This window comes from Lepidochelys kempii, chromosome 1, assembly GCF_965140285.1.
Source record: "Lepidochelys kempii isolate rLepKem1 chromosome 1, rLepKem1.hap1, whole genome shotgun sequence".
Taxonomy (NCBI): Eukaryota; Metazoa; Chordata; order Testudines; family Cheloniidae; genus Lepidochelys; species Lepidochelys kempii.
This window is the reverse complement of record NC_136380.1, coordinates 275,329,210-275,352,496: the sequence shown is the minus strand read 5'-3', so window position 1 is coordinate 275,352,496 and position 23,287 is coordinate 275,329,210. Positions and strand designations below refer to the sequence as shown.

Below are 23,287 nucleotides of genomic sequence, written 5' to 3'. Positions count from 1 at the left end.
GTTGCTTCAGGTAGTTCCTTAAGTATCCTAGGGTGGATTTCTTCAGGCCCTCCTGACTTGAATACATCTCAGTTATCAAAATATTCTTTAACCTGTTCCTTCCCTATTTTGGTTTGTGTTCCTTCCCCCTTGTTGTTAATATTAATTGTGTTAAGTATTTGGTCACCATTAAACTTTTTAGTGAAGACTGAAGCAAAACAGACATTAAACACCTCAGCCTTCTCAATGTCATCCATTATTGGCTCTCCTTCCTTGCTAAGCAGAGGACCTATACTTTCCTTCATCATTTTCTTGCTCCTAATATATTTAACGAACCTCTTCTTATTGCCTTTTATATCCCTTGTTAGGTGTAACTCATCTGTGCCTTAGACTTTCCGATTTCATCCCTACATTCTTGTGCTGCCTATTCTTTTGTTCTCAACCTTAGCAATTTATCCATGTTTCTGCTTTTTTTGTAGGGTTCCCTTTAGAGTTTCAGGTAATTGGAGAGCTCCTGATGGAGCCATATTGGCCTCTTACAATTCTTCGTATCTTTCCTTTGCATTGCAATAATTTGTTGTTGTGCCTTTGAGTCATTTGAGTTAGGGATAACAAAGACATATTCCCTGAAAAAAATAACCACTTTTCAAAAAGTTTCTAGCTAAATGTTTGGTTTTATTTCTGGACACTTTTTATAATAAAAGCAAGGGAAATGAAATGCTAGATACACAAAACGGTCGGTGGTGGTAACTACCTACAATGTGAAACCCCGGTGGAAAGCCCCCTCTGCCTGATGTGCAGAAGGGACTGGAATTTAGGTATCCCCTATTAAAGGAGAATAATCTTTGGATATAGCTTCAGTTTTACGGAATTTATGTAACAGTCTCAGTATAAATATGTATATGGACTTCCTTTATAAATATTTACATATAGCAAACCTAACTCTTTTTAGGTATAGCAATTAAATCTGATGTCTTGCTTTGTCAGGATGATCTAGCTAAATCATTCTTATTTAATCTTTCATTAATATGGATAAATTGGGAAAGCTGAAGGTTCCAACTTCAAAGTTAAACCTCAAATAATAGTAAGGGAGGAGAGTTTGAATACAGCATATATGAATTCAGTTATGGGAGAAACATCCATTATAGGTGTCACACAACTGATTTCACAAATATTTATTGACAAAATGGGGACAGTAGAATAGAGGTGGTTGATTTTTTTCCTCAATAGGTAATTCACCAAAAAATGCAGCTTTGGTCAACCTGAAACTATTGCAAATTTGACAGAAACTGGCTAGTGGAGGAAATGCTATCACTTCCTTTGTAACCTTTAACCCAGTGGTTAGGGTAGTGATCTGCTGTGCAGGAGTCCTGCGTTCAATTCCGTGCTCTGCTTTATGTGGATTTGAACACTGAAGGCGAGTGCCCTAGCCACTGAGAAGTAGGATAATGTTGATTTGTCTTTCTCAGTCTTCTGTGTTGAACTTGTTCCACTGTGTATAAAATACTTGAATAGTCATTGGGTGAGAGGGAAAATAACTGTATAGGTTGATGGGGATGGGACTGAGATGGGAGACCCATGTTCATATCTCTGCTCCAAAGACTATTTAATTTTTTAAACAGTGAGGTACAGCTTCAACAGAAGAGACTGAGAATCCATTCACACACACCTACACATCAACATATCTCTTAGCCCTTATCCTTAGACATAGGATTTAATTGCTATACCTAAAAAGTGTTAGGTTGCTATATATAAATACTTATTAAGGAAGTCCATATACATATTTATACTGAGACTGTTGTTATATAAATTCCATAAAGCTGAAGCTATATCCAAAGATACTACAAAACTATAGACACAGATTAAACTAAAGGGGTGAAAAGAAGTTGAAAGGTTTGCCTCCCAGAAACCTTGGAAAATTTTGGATTATTTTTTCCTTACCTCTTTCCTTCCACCTGTTCCTATAGACATGCCCACAAAACAATAATAATCTGATGTTTTGCCAATTACTTTTATCACTGTACATCTTCTTGCCTACCCTTACTGCAGAAAAAATAAATTATAGTTTTAAGGGTTTGACATTTTGCAAAAAATTAGCAGCAGTGTTGACTTTGACAAATCAGATATTTTAAGCCTTTGCAAGAGGATCCACTGTAAAATGTCTGTTTACAGTTTTAGGAAAAATACTAAGGCTTCATAGATTACTCTGAAGGAGAATTTAGTCATTTATTCACCTAAAATTCCAATTATTTTCCAATCTGTCCTCTTGGATTTGATGGGTATCTCCTACGAACCAGCAGTAATGTAAAAGAGAGATAGTAGGCACAGTTTTTTCATTCAATTTAGAAATTGGTGGACCGATAGCAGAACAGGCTGATTTAAAAATATCAGCTCTTTGTCAGAAATCGTCAAGCGAGTTGTAGTTTCTTATTGATAAAGAAAAGAGATTCAGTTTCAAATACATCTTTAATGCATTCTTTTATACATTTTATTTGTTATGGCATTCTGTGGAGCAGCTGCAAAAACTTATTAACAGCATATTTCTCCCTCTGCTCCCCCATGCCACTGTCAACCCTTCTCCCCCAACACGCACACTTTTCCATTTACAAGCATTAATTTTCAAGCCCAAAATGTCTCCCAAATCTTCCAATTAGATCTGATGGAAAAGAAGGATGGCAGGCTGTTCCCCTACAAGAATCCCATATGGAGACGACAAGGAATTGACCATTCTAACTCCACAAATCCTCTAACCAGTTATGGTCCATAACTTTTCCAAATTGCCGGTATTAGGGGAGATGGCACATCTCCAAGGTACAAACAAACAAACAACAACAAAACCCTAAGAAAAAAAGAAAGATCCAGAAAAATCCAGAATCTCCATTGGGGAAAATAGATGAAACACTTTCTCTCTCCCTGATACTCTAACCTCTTTCCCTGCTGCTTCATATGTTACAATTCAGTAGAAGTATGCTAAGAATGAAGTTTGCTCATCACTGAAATCCTTACATACCTGAGCAAGAGACTGTTTGAAAATTAATAATGAATCTGGCCACTCTTTCGAGACATTGTAGCAAACTGAAGACTAACAAAAAGTATATACATTTTCAATTTTATATGCAGTACTTGTAATATTTGAGAATCTGATATTGAATGTATATCAGACTTATTGTACATTAGACTTATCACCCTCAGTATCCTTTTTATGCTGAAATTTTAAAGTACTGTTTGATGGCTGCATATTAGACAAATATTGTTGTGCTATATATATTACAAACGTGTGTCTGCCCTAAGATGACATTGCCATACCTTTCAAAGTCAATCCATCACACTGACTTCTATTACACCATTAACAATTTAGAAACGATTGTATTGTTAGCCGGTATAACTCACATTTATTTCCTACTATACATGTTTTGGCAAGACATGCGGGATTTATCTGGAAGGAGGAAAAAAAATGTTGGCATAGTTAATCAATTGAATCAGTTCCTCAAATAGTTCCCATAAATGAATTTCTTATATGTATTGGTCCAATAATGATACTTTAAAGGCAGTTGTAAATTTCAATCTGCTTTTCTAAACTTAACTTTATTACCGATATTTTGTTTTATACCTAATCTTTTTAGCCTTGTAAAACATTCAAATTTTACAAGTTGATTTCTTCTCTTTTTCTTTTTCCCTTTTTTGTTCATTTTTTCACCTAAATATCTTAATTGATATTGCACTAGACTTTACCTGTCCATTATAACAAGACTTTCATAGCTGGACTAGGCATAAAAATATTAGTATAATTTGTACAGTTGCTTAATCTACATGGCGGTCACCTGTAGAAACCTCAGAGTATCTAACCTTGGCTTTGGTCACAAGTAGAGCTATGCGAAAGTTCTCATTATATGACAAAGTGTCTGTAAAACATTTTATGGATGTACATTCAATTAGGTAAATATATGTTAAAAATACAAAGCAATATTCAAGTGAGTAGCTTTATGCACAGTGTGCTATTCAACTAGAGATTTTACAGGTGTGACTAGGGTGGTCATCCAGTAGACTACATTGTTTCTTCCTGAGAAGTCCCACATCCCAGAAGGCAGTGCTGAGCAATTGTTCTTGCCACCCATCCTGTTCAATGTTTACATAAAGCCACTAGGTGTGAGTAAAAACATTTTGTGTTGCATTGTCATTGATAACACTACTGATGGCATCTAACTGAATATAATTAATCAAATATATTATTCAGGAAGGTTTGCTGTTATTCATCACATATATTATTCCATTATTTTTGTTTAGTATTCAACTAAATCCACAGATTATACTAAGTCCTAGTAGTGTCTGCAGATTCTACTGTTCTGCCAGAGCCAAGAAAGTGGATCAAAACAAAAACTGTCTATAATTTTGGATGAGATGAGAAAAAAGATGCTTTTTTGTTGTTGTTTTTTGTTGGGACAACACTTAGAAGAATGGACAGAGGCATTATCTGCACAATGGCAATAGGTGATATAAAATCAATACAGAATCTATTATAAATTTGGTTACCGTACTAGTTTATGGTGTGCAATGCCTTAAATAGCTAAGCATTGTACATATCACCTTCCACTGTAACACAGCCATCTTCTAGTGGCAGAAGAAAGAGTCAGACTAAGAGGAAAAACATATAGGCACAAGAAGGGGTTTCCTTATCTAAATAAAGCAAAAAATAAAATCTGAGAAAGGGTGAATGCAATTGCCAGTATTTAAATATGTTAAGGATGCTGATATGCCAACTTTGTAGAATATTGTCAGGAAAGCATCATTATTCAAGAAAGGACTTCAGCATGTCTTAACTTAAAGCACACACTGTTGAAGTCAAATGCCTTCTGAAACTGGGACCTTAGTATTTAAGCCCTTTTTGGAATAATAAAACAAAAATAACCCCATTCAGAGTCAGCATTCAGTCCTACTGGCTGAACACTGATACAGAGGGAAGAGTACTGCATCACCAACATCACTTCTTCCAGTAATAGTTTTCCTTAGGACTTGGTATTCTAGTCCATGTTTATTCCTTCCATTAATTTTAATTGGAAACTCTTTTCTGCTCTGTTTTCTTTTTAAAAAAGTTGAAGAGTAGTGTATAGAAACAGGCAGATTATAAAGGATATTTAAAACTAAGAGACAAAATCTGAAACATAATTAAAAACTTTGTTTTCCCCATCTTTGTGTCAGAGAGCAGTATACCAGTCTCTGCATAATAGTACTATGCCAAAAGTGAGTCTTCTGGCTGATTAATAATCACAATAATGTATATATTTTATTTGTTTACACTTGTAAAATGTTTTTATTGCAAGATCTCTAGATAAGTTATATATTATTTATTATTATTATTATTATTATTACAGCTGGTTGGAAACACATCAGGAAGATTTTTTGACAGAAAATGCAGTTTTTGCACAACTGAAATTTTCCACAAGAAAAACTTAGTTTTCCAGATTTAAAAAAAAAAATCATTCTGAGTGTGGGTTTGGCTAGTCCAAATCTAAATTCCACAAACGGGTATCCATTAGCAACACTAGGCTGTTTTGGTCTTGGGATGACTTAGAATTTTTCCAGCCATTTGTAAGTGAATTGGATAAAGAGTTTCTGAATTAAGATACCCAGAAACATATATTCAGAGTCCAAAAATTCTTCTATTCTCTCCTCCCCACATACCTTTCTGTAGGTAACCCCAGAAATATCACAGGAGAAAACAATTTATTGGATTCATAAAGTTGAACTTTAGTGTAGAAGACTAAAGAGTCATTGATTAAACCTAATTTTAAATGTTAAAGATTTTAAATAATAGTATCAATGTCTTCTCCGACAGGATTAAATGAGGAGATCTAAGATTCAAATGAAAGCCTCATGCCCCTTTTCCCTGGTGGAAGCAATCTTTAATATTCAATCCAATAAGTAGATAGGTTCTGCAAATTTCCCCGTCAAAATGGAAGTTAATCAGACAAAGCATTCATAAGTTTCAATTTATTTGTTCACTATCAGAACATTATACTCTCTCTTTTAATTTCCAAATACACACCATGCAGAAATGCTAATTCCTCTATCCTCAGTAGCCATTATATACCTACCAAGCCCCAAACACCAGATATTTTGCTTCCTTCCCTAAGAAGCAACAGCCTTTAGTTCCTCAACCACCACCGCTCTATTCTAAACTTCCTCATCCACTGCTCTGAAACAATCCTAATAGTACAAGCACGTGACTCAAATGTGAAGCCTCCCATGGCAATGACCCAAAGTGCCTTAGAGACTGACACACATTCCACCATCCTGACCCTCTTCTCCCAAGATATATGGAACAGTTTACAAGAATGGTATAGTGAGTGCTGGATACAAAGCGTCCTCAGTAGTTGTTGCAGAACTGTGGAATTCACACCCCAAACACATTAAAACTCTTTATCTTCAGGACAAAATGTGAAACACACTTACATGATCCGGCTTTACAGCATTAAATACACAAACAAACAAACAAACAAACAATCTCTCTGCCTGAAGAAGGAAGAAAATAAGGCGATCCTTTTTATTAAAGTGTAAGACACTCTCTTTTATACTGTGAGGATAAGTGCAGTATAAAAACAGACAGCCAGGCAAAAGGATGATAGCTGCTGACATATTCCTGGTCCCCACCAAGCATGAGTGCTCAGCCAACCTTCCACTACATATCTGGCAATCAGATTTCTTGTTCCAATTCCAGTCCTATTATCAGTTCCTCTTCTCAAGTGAAAATGTAAATATATCTACAATATTCACTAGAGATAATCACACAACATTTGTTGCAGTCAATTGATGGCTACAAGAAGCAATCCAATATACTTCCTACTTCCAGACAGGCTAGAAATATTCCTACATGATCTTTCTGCAGTATTATATTGGACTTCTGCTTATGGGTCCAGCCACAATCAGGAAGCATGAAGATCTATTCACGAACAGAAATAAATGGAACAAAACATAAAAGGGGGGGAAATAATGGAGGAAAATACTAACAAAAAAATGTTGAAAGCCAAAATATTTTGAGCCTCAAATGCATTTGACTCTTGGCAAAGATTTATGTTGATACTTGTTTTATCCAAATCTGTTCACTCATCTCTAGTTCAGATTGCAGTACTATATTACTTTACTCTGGTCTTCAGCTCACTAGCATTTGCTGTACAGCTTTGCAGTTTTCTTGTATGGTAATTAAAACTTGCAACAGAATTATAGTGAAAAAGTTGAAAGAGTATGCAGGGAGTGTGGGGAGAAGGATATGCTACTGTACCTTTGTGTAAAACTAATTAGAAACACAGTCTCTAAATACATTTGTTTCACTCTTCTATTCTGTGTTAGTTCTCTGAGCTTAACCTCTCTAGCCAAAGATGGCACAAAACTCAAAAACTGATCTCATACAGAGAAAGTAGGACACACAGGGGATGACTGCAGGCAACCTGGGAGGGTTTGTGTAATTCTGCAAAATGCTGTGGTTACTTCAAGTGCAAATGTAGAACTGTTACTAATGTTCATTTCAGTAGGCCTGCTCCTGTGAGTTACTGCTCACCAACACACAAATTAGGGTTCTACCCAAGCGGACCGTTTGTGGTTTACAACCATTGCAATTCTAATACAGTCTAATGTATTGGAGAATTCAACAGCATGTACTCACTGCCAGTTTCAGGTGGCTTCCAGGAATAATTTTTGAAATGCTTTCTTCAATGTGTTTACAAAAGAATGAAAACTTAGAATTAAATAATAATAATAATAATAAAAATAATAATAAAGCGATTAAAAGATTTTCATAATTTAATCTTCAACATTCAATTTACAAAAGGTCTTTTATATAGATAACACTAGCACTCAAATCATTAAATGTGTTCCCAGAGGACTCATTCAATTTTGTGATTTTTCTGCTATCTGCAAAACTCAAGTGTAGTTCACCTGTAATTGCTTTGAGAATAGGGCCCTCAAATAGATGAAGAGTTATCTTTTTTGTTAAAAAACACAACATCACTTTGCCTTAAAACATTTTTAATTTAAGAGGAGGTGGTTCTGAATACCATTTGGTTAGCAGGGGTAAAAAAACAGTGCTACTTTTAATATAAAGATTCACATTCACCGAATAAGTGCACCAAAATATGTAAAAATAGATTTTTTAAAAAGCTACAGAGTTTGGATGGAGGAGGTTACTTACCTATAACCGCAGGTTTTTTTATATGATATGAGGCCCCTATGTGTATTCCAAACATGGGTGAGAATGGGTGCCATACACTGGAGGTGCAAGATTTCTGTAGCAGTGTCCATTGACCCACATGTGCATTGTATATAGCCTCGTGTTCCAGGCGAGGTTATATGAGGCTGTATGGGATGATGCCCCCTCAGTCACTCTCTTACTGCTGAGCAGCACAGTCCTCAGCAGAGGGGACGATGGGCGGGTATTGGAATGCAAATAGGGACCACACATCTTGAAGAACTTCCACTTACAGGAAAAGTAACTACTACTACTTCTCCTTCTTCTGATGGTCCCTATATGTATTCCAAATGCAGATGAGTAGAAAGCAGTGATCAGTGTGGAGGACAGGAGTGCAAGTCCACCCATGTCTAAAGGTCCTCCCCCAGCCTAAGGGAGGGAGCATCTGAGGAAAAAAACAGAGCTAGAAGAGAGGTCATAGGGCCATAATCAAGGAACCAAGGGGACACAAAGCAGAGAACTCTGGATATCACCCGCTGTTCCTCAAAGGTGTCTAGGAAAAGAGTAGACGCTGCCCAGAGGAACTCTGCTTGGACACAATTGTATGGAGGAATGGAAGTAGGCCCCCTCCGTCGCAGAGCACCTCCCCATCCAGCATCCTCCTCCTGTTTTATAAATGGTTGCTTTTGCCAATGCCAGGAGGAGGATGACGAAGTGATACCGCGACTTCATAGGGTCCTGGACATGGTGTGCATAAATCAAGAGATGCAGGGAAAAGTGCAACCAGAACCTTAGGAGAAGATTCTTGAGGAGCTGGAAAAGGGGCTGCAATCTGGCACACTCAAGATAAATGTGTGCCAGACTCTCCCTCATGCCACAAAAAGGGCAAGTGTTGGGGATAGGGGTGAATTACACCAAGTAAATTCTCGTGTTCACAGCTCCATGAAAGAGCTGCCAGCTGTTATCCCTGGTGGGCTGTGGAACCAAGGTGGAATACAGACTGGCCCCATTGGAGTTCCTCACCTTCCACAGATGGCAAAAGGTCCTGCCACTTATATCGGGGCGGGACACAAAGGTGAGGAAATGAAGTGTGTGAAGCACGAGTGTGTACCGATGTTTCCTCAGCGCAATTCAGAAATGAAACGGTTGCTGATCAGGCAGCCAGCTCAGAACATGGGGGGGGGGAGATGGAGGGGACTCACAACGTAGGGGACAGATAACAAGTGTGACACTATACCTCGGGTGATCGCCCTGTAACCCCATATCCATAATTTATATATAATTATGATATTTCATATAAAGCATGCCATGTGAGGTACCAGCAGAAAGGTTATGATCCCTGAAAGCCATGGTTCTATCTAAATACGAATATCATTAGTGCATAATAAATTATAAGATTGTGTTGTATGGTTGTCACTAAAACATGCTGTGAGTTGGGAAACTGCCCAGATATTAGATCCCCAGAGACAAGGACAAGGGAGCTAAACAATGCCCAAATGGGTGTTGAACAACCATCAACAGCCATTGTCCAGCAAGGGAGCTACAATGCAGTGACTCACTTACACAAGGTCACACCAGGAGAATTGCTCAACCTTGCCTGACGGTGACTCAGCAGCACCAACCAGACATGCCTGGACTTGTGTTCTCCAAGCACATGGAACTAAGGGTATAAAACAGAACACAGTGGCCCCATGTGGTCCACAGTGGCCTTTTCTCCTCCCTCCACCTATGCTGCAAGAAACAAGGACACTCAGGAGAGTGAAGACTCCGACAGAGGAGACTGACCTAGGTTTCAAGGGTGATACCTGTGTACTGTGAACTACAATATCCCGTGGGGTGTGAAAAACTGTTTAATCTAGATGTTGCCCACTCTAATAGGGTTGAGAGTTGAGACTGTGTGTTTATATTTTATTTTATTTTGGTAACTACTCTGAATTTTTGCCAATCACTTATAATCACTTAAAATCTCTCTCTTGCAATCAATAAACTTGTTTTGCTATTTATCTTTAATGAGTTTGCCTGACGTGCTTGGTAAATCTGCTCAGATTTATAAAGGTTGGTGTATGTCCACTTCCCATTGACGAAGTGGTGAACCAATTAATAAACTTGCATTGCTGAAGAAAGGGTCTTGAGCAGTGCAAGATGGTATATTCCTGAGGTACAAGGCTGGGAGAAGGTGAGATTTGGCTGGTGCCTTTCTCTGTGTGATTCATGAGTGGCTCTGGGAGCATTCATGTAATCTGGCTGGGTGTGGGGCTCCACATGCTGTTGTGCTGAGTGATAAAAGCACCTGGAGGGGTTCGCTGCTTGCAATTAGCAAAGCATTGTGATAGACTGCACAGGCTGGAGAGTTAAGGGGGCACAGTGGTCCCACACTCCTAGGTTGAACTCTGGGGATCCCATCACAATGAGATCCAGAGGGCCAGGGGTAAAAGGCGGGTGAGGAGAATGCTCCCACAGGAACTGGTCAAGGAAAGTCAGAGAGGCTGTCAGTAAGTCTGCCCTCACCTTCTGGAGTACATACCAGGAAGTATGAGGGGTGGAGAGCCTCATGCACCAACCTAACACCAGGGGATCCACCCAGTCCCCCTGGTCGTAATCCAGGAGATCTCCAATCCTGGTGGATCCTGCCAGGACCAACCTCTGGTGCACCGAGGGGGACTCCACCAGCTGCACACTGAGCTGGGGATTGTGTATCAAGGTCTCCGCCAGGAGATCGGCCCCCTCGTTGACCACCATGGACCAAGTCTCCAAGACCAGTTTCTAGGTTCAGAGGAGGTCCTGGTAGAAGACCAGCAGTTAGGAGAGGGCTTACGTAAAACCTCTTGGATGGAGAAAAAAGAGCTGCCAGCAGCATTGGAGCCCTCAGAGGCAGCAGAGGAAGGCGTGTGCCAACACGCTCCACACCAGACTACCTGAACCGTAAAAGAATCTCTGCAGGGCCTGAAGGTGGAAGACATAGACCTGGCTGTGAAGGTAGACCAGGCATTGACTTCCTTTCTCCAAGGGAAGACTAAAAACCTCCCCAGAGTCCCAGTGCATTCCTGGCCAAAAGAACTCAAGTTAACCTCTGGAGCAGGGCCAGGATACCTGGGGTGGGCCTCAGGGTGTTGAGCTGGTGCCAGAGCATGGACAGGACCAAATGGTTGAGCACCAGAACACTCCCCTGCAGGCACTGGAGTAGTTCTGTCCATCTCTGCAGCTGCTCAGCCACCCTGCCCTCCAAATTCAGGTGAGCATCCCACACCATGACGGAGGCATCCGTGGTCAGGGTGGCAGTTGGGACAGAGGCAAAGAAAGTGGTGCCGATCGGCATCTTGGAAGTGTTGGACCACTAGGCAAGGGAGGCCAGAACTGACCATGGGTCAAACAATGTGGTGGTGTGGGGTCTGAAAACCTACAGGAGCCACAACTGGAGACAGTGCATGTACAGGTAGACATGAGGAGTCACATAGTTCATAAACAAAATACATATTGTAGTGCACCTTCATACCATTCTGATCCATCAGTTTCTAAGACTTTAGCCTGAATGGTTACAACTCGAAAACGTGTTGCATAATAGGCCCTGTCAGCGCATTTACAGGAGCACAGCTCTGTAAATTATTTTTTTTTAACTTGTGCAGCCCAGTGCACAGCAGCTATACCACCGAATAGAATCCAACTCTGCAATTACCTGCTTCCATTTATTTTTATTGTTGCCAAGAGACAACAACAACAGAGGTAGGACAGACTGGCCCTGACCGGAACAGAAATAATGAAGTATTTTGTGCCAAGATAAAAGCTACAGTACATTGCACATGCAAGCAAAGAATCAGGGAACATGGTGCATCCACAAGAGAGCAGCACGCTTAAGGGAGTGGTGACCCAACACAGCTTCACTCTTGAAGTCACAGTGTGTGGTCCCATGTACAAATATCATCCACTTTAGATCTACGTTTTTCTGTTTTATGTGCCAGCAGTAACTCCTAAATCAGCTTCGGGAACTGGGCTTAATTTCTGCATAAAAAAATTCTAGAAGAGCTGTTGACTGAATCTACCTCTAATCTGTCTGTAATCTTGGGCAGTTATCATGTACTCCTCTTTTTTAGAGAAGATGATGGTTTATAGTTAAGGACGGCACTGGCATTCAAGTCAAATCCTGCCTATGCCACAGGCTTCCTCTATTACCTTGGAAAGGGCACTCAGTGTCTTTGTGTCTCAGTTTCCCGTTTGCAAGAGAGGGATAATGATCATTCCTTTCTCCCAGTTTTGTGCATCTTGTTTATTTAGACTAAGCTCTTCAGGGCAAGGACTGTCTCTTACAGTACACATATGTACAGCACTTAGAATCCCAGAATCACAGAATCTCAGGGTTGGAAGGGACCTCAGGAGGTCATCTAGTCCAACCTGCTGCTCAAAGCAGGACCAATCCCCTGATCCCTAAACGGCCCCCTCAAGGATTGAACTCACAACCCTGGGTTTAGCAGGCCAATGCTCAAACCACTGAGCTATCCCTCGCACTAGAAATGCACAATAGGGTTCCATTTTGGCTCCAGGCACTAACACAGCACAAATAAATAGCAGCAATTCATCAAGCTACGAACCTTGGTCCAAGAAAAAAAATAAAATATTTACTTCAAATTCCATCCACATTAAATAATATCTTCAATATATATTTCTCCCTTTCGTTACAAAAAAAAATCAATAATTATGGTGTGTGTTTCCAACTAAGCTGCTTCCTTATTAGTTCATCTGTTTCTGACTTTTCAGCACAAAATAAATTAATTGAAAATGTATTTTAGACCAGATCTGTGTGAATCCTGAAGGGTTTGATTCTTTAGTGAGTTTTGTGAATTGAACCATTATTGTAGTTTATTTTGCAAATGTTGGAAAAAATCCATCCCCAGTGGTTTGCTTGGAGGTTCAAGGTCAGAAAGAAACTGCATTCTCCAAGAGAAAATTCTGTTCTACCAATAAAATAAAAACCAGCAGGATCTTATTAAAGGGGATAAGACAAAATGTCACATTTACTGTGAATACAAAAAGAATCGTAGTAGGCAGTCAGTTATAGCTGTTATATTTCATTCAGTTTCACATTCATTCACACCTTCGTTCATACACACACACAGGTTCTGCAGATGCTGTATAGTTACCAGGCCTGAACGTGGCTTGAGATTGTGGCTTGGGTTCATAGCTTGTGGCGGCTAACTGGCCAGGAAAGCCGGGCACAAGGAAGAGCTGGGTCTCTGTTGGGCATGCACCGATGCCCTTCCATGTTGGCAGCAGAATGTTACCCTTCAAAGTCTTCCATCTCACCCATCCTTTTGTAGGCTTTAGTTTGAATTCAGAGTCTATAGGTCTTGCTGTGTCACGCTGCCTCTGGGTTCGGTGTGATTGATCACCCGTCAATTGCAGGCATGACTTTCAGCCTAGGACCTGGCTTTGAGGTTTCTTCAATTGTACTTTTATTCTTTTCTTTTGAGGGTGGACTCCTCTTACTTTGTCAGGCCTGTTGTCTGCATCCTCTGCTGTTGGGTGTTGACACTTTATTTCATCAGGACAGGCTGGGGCTGGAGGTTGAGTCCATCATCCATACATACCTCATTCATACATCTAAACTAAACTAACAAGATTACAGCAGGGTTTTGCAAAAATGAAGGTTGCAGCAAGCTTTTACAAAATGGAGTGAGCATTTTAAAATGGAGTTTGGGACAAGTTAAAATGAAGTTTGAGTTACAATATGGACAAGTGTAAGGAATGGCAAACAGTGAACAGAAGTTACAATATAGAAAAGTATCATGAATGACAAAAATTTGAGCAGAAGTTACAATGTTGAAACAGTGTAAATTTCAGCAATTTAAGCAGCAATTGGATTGAAAGTGAAACTCAATTAGCCAGTTATTGGGGTAACCAGTTTTATGAATGAATGTTGTTTCATTCATAAAACTTTGCTTATGAAGTTATATTAATAAAGTGAACAATTAAAAACAATTTTAATGATGAGTTCTACAATTCCACTTCCTCAAGATATTCCCCATGTATTCACCCTGTCAACACTTCCTGTTAAACCCTGGGGACTGCCAACTTATTACAGAAATCTTTTCATGCTTACCCTTTCTGTAGCAGGTATCTCTCCCGAGGTTCAGAAAATTGAATGTTTCATCCAGTTCTACTTTTAATATTTTACCAATTTACACTCCAGCCAGTCACAGTCATATGGAAACAAAAAAAGCATAAAACAGCATGTAACAATGTGCACGGTGTTTGTGTTTTAGGGATGTTTGATACTAATTGAATAATATATACACATAATACAGATTTAAAAAACAAACAAACCATGCCTTATTAAATATACTGAAAGCATTTACCGTGGTTTAGTTATAGACAACACTGAGTGCCAGTCTCTATTAGTTTTAATCAATAAATAATAATTACAAATATATTTACTAAGTATTTTACACAGGACAACCAGCTTCTTTGCTTAAAGAGTTCAATTTAAAATTATGTGTATTGACATGCGTTATAGTTTGAATAAATCATTTCCAATTGATTTGCTATCAGAGTGGTTAATCCAATCTGTTTATTAATTATTGAAAAATATTCCTGACACTTATTCAATATGAAATTATTGTTGATCAAACCTTAATTCAGTGGTTCTTTTCCACACTTAAAGTGCTAGCAAGGGACTCTGAGGAGCTGCAACCTATATACGAGTTTCCTTCGGACAGATGGTTATGATTAACAAGAAAGAATCTGCCCCTGTACTTGAAAAGCAACACAGGGTCAGTGGGAAATCAGCGTCATTCTTCCAGTACCGTCACTCTTTGAAATTACTTTGAACTTACACTTATCTTTAACATTTTAAAATCAGATTACCAATGGTCTAATTTGGAAGGCTACAAATCAGTCATGTTTGAGTATTAAACAATTACACTCTTGCAATAGTATCCACTACCACACATTACATTTATTTAGGTTTAACAAGAAACTCTGTCACACATGATGCACAGATGAAACCCAAAAGGGATTTGCTATTGTCAAGGTTCCTCCCCCACTCTGAACTCTAGGGTACAGATGTGGGGACCTGCATGAAAACCCTCCTAAGCTTATCTTTACCAGCTTAGGTCAAAAACTTCCCCAAGGTACAAAATATTACACCCTTTATCCTTGGACTGGCCGCTACCACCACCAAACTAATACTGGTTACTGGGGAAGAGCTGTTTGGACGCTCCTTCCCCCCAAAATACTTCCCAAAACCTTGCACCCCACTTCCTGGACAAGGTTTGGTAAAAAGCCTCACCAATTTGCCTAGGTGACTACAGACCCAGACCCTTGGATCTTAAGAACAATGAACAATCCTCCCAACACTTGCACCCCCCCTTTCCTGGGAAATGTTGGATAAAAAGCCTCACCAATTTGCATAGGTGACCACAGATCCAAACCCTTGGATCTGAGAACAATGAAAAAGCATTCAGTGTTTTACAAGAAGACTTTTAATAAAAAATAGAAGTAAATAGAAATAAAGAAATCCCCCCTGTAAAATCAGGATGGTAGATATCTTACAGGGTAATTAGATTCAAAAACATGGAGAACCCCTGTAGGCAAAACCTTAAGTTACAAAAAAGATACACAGACAGAAATAGTTATTCTATTCAGCACAATTCTTTTCTCAGCCATTTAAAGAAATCATAATCTAACACATACCAGGCTAGATTACTTACTAAAAGTTTTAAGGCTCCATTCCTGGTCTATCCCTGGCAGAAACCAGCATGCAGACAGACACAGACCCTTTGTTTCTCTCCCTCCTCCCAGCTTTTGAAAGTATCTTGTCTCCTCATTGGTCATTTTGGTCAGGTGCCAGCGAGGTTACCTTTAGCTTCTTAACCCTTTACAGGTGAGAGGAGCTTTCCCCTGGCCAGGAGGGATTTCAAAGGGGTTTACCCTTCCCTTTATATTTATGACAGCTATAAAGAGCTAAGCTTGAGCATAAAGTCTAAAGTTCCCACACATCCTATAGGACACTTTGTATTTGAAATTAGTGTGCCCTAAGTAACGTTCCCAAGGAACTTTTTACATTAAATGTGTGAAAAGAGGCCCCAAAAGTTTGGGTAGGTGGACATGAGAAGAAATGGCCGTTATGATATTCCTACTACAATGGGAACAAATCACCATACTGGGAAGAGATTTTGGAAGATTCCTTAATACCTTCTTATCCTAGAAAAATCATCATAAGTCCGAAAAAGGTACTAAAACCAAAATCACACTCATTCAATGAGCGAAATTCACTCCTAGAAGTGGATATGACCCTCCATGAAAGAAAACCTTAAGCTCACCAATACCCTGGAAAGGTTTCATTACTTTTCTCAGGACTCCAGGAAGATCCCATCCCATAGGTGGCTTAATGAGAGCTTGAAAAATATGAAGTTCCATATAAGCTTAGCTTCACAATAAGGGGCCATGCGGAGATATTGACCTAAAGACGGATTTTAAGTGGGCTTTGATATGCCAAAATTGTTGCCAAATGGACCTAGGAGGAGCTAGACTTAGAGTCAGATTAAGCCAGTAATGAAGGGAGAAAAGAAATCCACGTGTGGTGAAAATTAAAGGAGTGCACATGGATCCAACTGTGTAATACCACAAATCTTTTCAATCTGCTACCTAAACACACCCAGCTGAGAGCTTTAAGAAGGCAGGCAGGTCAGGCCACCTGCTTAGAAACAAAATGCCTGTAGAACTTGTCACTATCAGGAGCCATGCTCTCAGGCTAAGGGATACTGGGTTCAGATGCACAAATTGCCTTGTTGCCAAGTGATAATCTAAGCCTAGAGTATGTCCTTGGACATTTGCAACAGAGATGAGATACGTACTTGACAAGATCATTATTAGTCTAGACTTATTTTTCCAGACTCCTGAGCTTTTCCAGGGCTGGTATTATCAGAATGGGCAAAAAGGCTTCTACAGTGACCACCACGAGTTTTACTTCAACCTGACACAGGCTGAGACTTGACTTCCTACTACCAAGCAGTAACTGAAAACCTGAGTCTGTAACATAGAAAACACAGATCAGGGTTGATGTATCCAAGCTGACCAGGGTCCTAAATTAAAAATCTCCCCGGCTTCATCTGACAGGGAAATCCTCATAGACTACAAAGTGGTCACACTCCCTAGGGATCTGGAAAAACCATTTAGTATCCTGAAAACTACTGAAAGATTTAAACTTTTCAGCAACTATGGATAAGGAGCACAGAGAATGCCATGGGTGGTGCGGGCGCATTGAGTATTCCTAATGTCAGTCATTGATGTGAATATCTATTATGAATAGAAACATTTTCCTTCCCAAGGAAATGAACTGAACAAGGAAAATGCAAAGTAATTGCAGACTCCTTCACCTTCTGCAAATGAGCCTTCTCTTGTTATACTAAGAGGCTCTCTTAGTAGAATAGATTCTTGAGTTTTTATGGCTCTCCTGGAAGACTTGTTGATCATCCTGTGGAAAAGCATCCTTCCACAGCCTAACTAGCCTTCTTGTCATAAAGACCAGTTAGTCCACCTGTTGGTAAGAGTAACGATAATAGACAGGGGCTGGAAAAAACTCACATGGAAAACTAGCAAGAAGTCTCATGACTCTAGAATATAACAGTGTGCAACACACCAGCCTTCTCTCCTAGCACTGGTTTCAGTCCATTACGTTCATGCTGTTAATGTGATTGATCAGTCATTATTTGATCTTAGACAAAGAGGACTTCTAAACATAGAGGACAGTGAGAATAAAACACAAGAGTTATATGACAAATCCATTTGTTTAAATGTATATTGCCAAAGTTTTCCTTACATGTTCTGTAGAAAAAAGTTGGGTCTTATTTATCTACTACTTTATTTAAATTGAATTTCCAAATTCTTTTGACAGGAGGATAAAATTATTCTAGCTAATTGCTGTCCACACACCTTTTGGTCATGCTCAGGAGAATCTAGATGTAACACTTATGTTCTTTTCAATCATTTTTGCTAAACTGCTGCTTGGCTTCAAAGGAAAAGAAAATAGTATGTTAATTTATTCTATACAGAGACTTCTGGACAGAGTTTTCAGACTCTAGAGGCTATGGCTGGTGATGAAGCTGTCAGAAATTGCTACAATTTCTCCACCTCCTAAAGGAATGATGATGTCTCTAGTAAAATTAAAGCATATTGCTGCTGCAGAAACCTTGTTAAGAAAACAAAGGAGTTACAGGTTTTTCTTTCCCACCCTGTTACTTTTTGTGACCAAGCGTGCAGTTACTTATCTGAATATTTATTAAGCCCCCAAAATATAACTGAAAGAAAGAGTAAATTGAGCATTAAAAAAAAAAGAAAATCAAGTTTTTCAAAGGTTGGAAAACGCAATGAAAGGTTGCCAATCATTTTCTCTAGGTAAATACTTAAAAAAAAAGTAGAAAAAAGGGGGTCATGACCTTCATTTATGCTCGCTAAGAATATTGTGTACTTCATCTTTTTCATTGCCATCACACTACAAGAAAGCACAGTTCTATGACCACATATACCTGCATCTCAGAATAAATAAGTAAATGAAGAAACAAGCCCTTATTTAATTAACCTTAAGTATCCCTGGTAGATACAGTATGTGCCATAAACGGCACATATCTATGTATCTATATTTTTAAAAAGTGATTATTTTCTGGTTTTAATTGAGTGGCACTCCCCTGGGGACATGTATTGCATAGATTCATCATACTGTTTGTCTAGATTACACTTCTTGAGCACAGCAGTTGATTTGGTCCAGCAATGATCCAGCACTGGTTTTGAGTTAAACACAGTGAGCTAGAAACTTGGCATTTTGTTTTAAACTGTCATCCAGCCAAGTGATTGTATTGGTCTGAATTATGCTATTGCATTTTCTGATCATTATCTCCAGGTTCTGAACGTTGCACAAGGATAGTGTTGTCATCATAATGTGAGATTAAAATTATAAAGACTGTACTACCTGCAAAATGACACTTGTATGGCTCTAAAATATGTATTCTATTAAATCTACTGCTGCCAATGATTCATTGGAAACAATCAGGATGACATAAAATGGTCTTATCTGAGGACACTCAACTGCATAAATTAGTCAATATGTAGAAGGACTAATATAGTTGAGCATTAAAGAAAGTTTATACAGTACATAATATTAATTATAGACAAAAGTTTATACTTTTAGAGTAAACTTTTGACTTCTGGTTGCCATTAAAAAAAGTTACTACACTGAGAATTTCATATCAGGTCAGATCCAAAGCCACTGAAGTCAATGAGGGTCCTTCCATTGACTTCACTGGGTTTCAGATCAGACCCTTTATCAGGAATGAGCAAATTTTCCCTTGATTTGTACATTCAACATAAAAGAAGAGTGTCAGTTGCACGTGGCATCATACCATACACATACAACTGTATTTAAATAATGTATATCTAACTTTTTACAGATGTAGTAGAGAGATATGTTCTTCTGCCTTCATAACTAGGAGTTGGAAGAGATGGTGATAGGCTTAGTTTACTTTAATATAGGCATTAAAATAACCTGTATTGCCTGCATTCTTCCATATAACAGTAGTTGAGTTCACTAAAGGAGGAATTTGTGCTGCACTAGCATTAATTAGCAGAAATGTATACTTGAGCAATAATTTGCTGTATTAGTCAATTTACTAATATTATTCTCTCTTGCTGTCACACACACACACACACACACACACACACACACACACACACAGTGTCCAATATAAACCAATAAAATTTGAAAGAATTTCCTCAAAGTATCATTTTTAAAAGGAATGGTGGAGCGGGCTCGAGGTTAAATCAGGAGGATGTAGGCCTGGAAGTTGGGCATCATAATTGAAAAAGAGCCATTTAAGCCAAGAAAGAGAGAGAGTGAACAAGAGAGCACAAGCATGAAAATGACTCTGTAGTCTGGTGGTTAGAGCACTTACCCAGGATGTGGGAGATCCAGGGTCCAGCACCCCTGCTCCAATAGCTCTCCTTTATCCACAGTGGAACAACTTCAACAGGAGAGACAAAGCCCCTGTACCCCATATTGGGATAACCCAATTGTTAAAAGCACTCACCTGAGAGGTGGCAGAACCCTGTTCAAATCCTCTCTCCTTCTCAGCCGAAGGGAGGACTTGAACTGGGGGACTCGCACATCCCAGGTGAGTACCATAGCTACTGGGATAAAAGTAATGAGAGATGTCTTTCTCTGCATGCTTTTCCCAGCTCCCAGCTGTTTTGTGTGAACTTGTCTGAATCCATTAGGCATGCTCAAAGGGGACTTACCGGACCAGGCCCTGCATTTGACTTAGGCAGCCCACCATCTATATTCCCCTGATTTGTGAATTGCTCTGAGGTTTAGGTGGAGATAGACATCTACATGCCTAGAGGGAGCCAGCACTGAACGTGCCCAGAGACAGAAACATAGGCACCTAAGGAAATGTTACTACAAAAATGTAGGTGCAGAGTAACTTTAGGTGCCTACAGGGTTTAGCAGGAATTTTGGGCATTGCAGTAGAACTTCAAACTGGGAATTAGGTGCCTAAAACCAGACTTAGGCACCTAAGTACTTTTGTGAATCTAGGTAAAAATATTTATTCTGAAATCTACAAAATTATTACAAATGGCAGCGGGGGATAGGGGGACGGGATGGACGGAATTGATCAGCAGCCTGGTAGAATGATGGTGAGGAAATTATCAGAAGAAGTGAATTTGTATTACTCCCAAACCACTTAAGGCACTGAAAAGAAATCCCTACCCATTAACACTACAAATGCTAAAAACTATGCAGAATACATGGCAGTATTCAATAAAAATATGTTCATTGCCTTGTAGGTTAAGAATGTATTCCAACACATGGAGCTGGAGAAAATATGTGATGTTTTATACATCTTTCAGCCTGTTCTACTGACTACCATTAATGCATATGTGAATCAGCCTGAATCTGTAAGTGTTCCAGAACGTGCTCAGCACCACATTAGAGACAGATTTCCAAGCACCAAGTTCTTAGCAGATGACATCCTGTTTGTGATGGAAGGTGGAGAATAAGAACATGAAGCTACAACATCTTTGAGATGTATACCAAGATTCAAACATTCAGCTAAGAACTATGACCAAGATTCTCAAACGTGACTAGTGGTTTTGGGTGCCCAACTTGAAACACCTTTAAGGGGAACTGGTTTTCAGAGAGTGCTGAGCATCCACTCTCTGAAAATCAAGATTCATTAAAGATGTCTCAAGTTGGGCATCTCAAATCTGAGCCACGAAAAATCACTTGTCACTTTGGATACTTGCTGAGCGGCTCCAGCCAAACTCAAACAAACAAACAAATTCCAACAGATGTGAAAGGAGTCTAGCAATTTATGGGAACAGACAACTACTATGCAAATGGGAGAAATAGAGCAGCAGTAATGCAAAGCCAAATATCTTATTTTAATAACTAAGAAGGCACTGGCAGAGATGGGAAAGTGAAATGCCCAGTGAGAAGAGTACTATTAGGACTGATTGGAATGACATGAGTTAACCAGCTGATCATACCTTTAAGAATAGGATGAAAGTGCAACCACACTACAAGCCATTCAAAACAAATTATGAAGAAGTTTATTTTGAGAGTAACTCAGTAACTGCAATGAATGTGTGATAGGGTGTATAACACAAATACACTCAAATACATTACGTTAATGCAGGCCTGAGTCGCAAATTGTGCTACCTAAGGGAGAGCCCAGCCTTTAGTAGAGATAAAGCCATGAAATTTAGAGCAGAGGGGGTTTGCAAGAAGTGAGTTTCCAGTCACTCTGTGCGATTAGTGTAGGGCAACCAGGGGGAGAGCAAGCCCTGAGATCCACACCTGGGTAGAGGAGGTTGGCTAGCAGCCAAGAGTGACATAGGACACCCACCGGTGGACTGGAGCAGGCTCTTTTGGGACGCTCTGATAAAGGGCAGGAACTGAACTTGCAGAGAGGGAGCTGAGAGACATTTAATTGAAAGACACAAGGTCAAGTCCAAGGAGGGAAGTGGGCTTTGGCTATATCTTTATGCTGGGATTTTGTTAGGGGATTCCTAGAGAGGGCTTTGAGAGTCCCATCCCTGAAACAAGGAAGAATCTAGAGAGGTTGCAGGGGAAAATGTCAGAGAAAGTCTGAGTAAGAAGTAGTTTGGGGAAACAGTAGCAAGGAGTAAGACTGAGTAGATTTTGTCTGATGGTTATAGGGTCCCTGGGCTGCAACCCAGTGTAGGTGGTAGGCCCAGGGTCTTCTACCAGCCACTGGAGAAGACAGTGTGAAACACCTGATAATTGGATACAGATCAACAGAGAACCCTGATAGAGGGATGTGAGGACCACAGGGCTCAGAGCTGGGACTGAAGACCTTTTGGTGAAGACATTTAGGTTGTTAATTTGTTGGATTCTATTACCCCAGAGGGGTGGACTAAATCATGACCTAGCCAGAGGGCCAAGTTATGAGAAGAGAGACCACTGCAGTGACAGAAACACCATCAGCAGGGGACACCAGATGGAGGAAGAGCCTTTACATGATGCCCAGCCACAAGGAGGTGCTCTACTAGTGAGTGAACTCTTTCACAGCATACTATTAAGATCTATCAGTAGGATGTGAGAATCACAAGAAAATCATTATGGGAAACTGATACTCTGAGTTTACCCTGTGAATTTCACTTTGACATGATAGAAAAGTTTGTGTATTCCAGTGACCTTGAGAATACACCAGTGGGAGATATATGTCCTGGTAGGGACACCTACATTGGAGAGGTCAAAGAGTAGGGAGCAGATGAAAAGCAGCTTACTGGCCTCCAGGGTTAGGGATTGAGCATTAGGGCCAATAACCTATCCTCATAAAAAGAAAAGTTATAGAAACACAACAAGGCAGCCATTCCTTCAACAGCATGATAGACAGATGATAACCATGTCCATGCCCTTGAGTGATGTCTAATGGCAAGGGAAAGATTCAGATTTGGATACTCTGAGCAGGACAAACACATGTAAAGGAAGCCAACTCAGAATATTCAAAGAAAGAAGACACAGATTCATCAACAGATTCAGTATCTTCTTCCTCTCTGTAATGGCAGCCTTCAGGCAATCCAGCAAAGCACTGACTAGGGCGTAGGTGAAGTGAAACATCC

The 23,287-nt window shown here is 39.6% G+C and overlaps 1 protein-coding gene across 5 annotated transcripts in view; it reads right to left on the bottom strand.

Annotated features, from left to right (window-relative positions):
• Positions 1 to 23,287, bottom strand: part of MGAT4C (MGAT4 family member C) — a 685,173-nt gene that overhangs the window by 401,965 nt on the left and 259,921 nt on the right. Inside the window, exon 1 of one of the 5 annotated variants that reach the window (XM_073331150.2) lies at positions 14,250 to 14,336. The exons of 3 other annotated variants lie outside the window; for them this stretch is intronic. The gene's annotated coding sequence lies outside the window, so the exon portion shown is untranslated. Of the gene's footprint in view, positions 1 to 14,249; positions 14,337 to 23,287 lie in introns of those variants that run through there. One more of the 5 variants, XM_073331139.2, reaches the window with a different exon arrangement.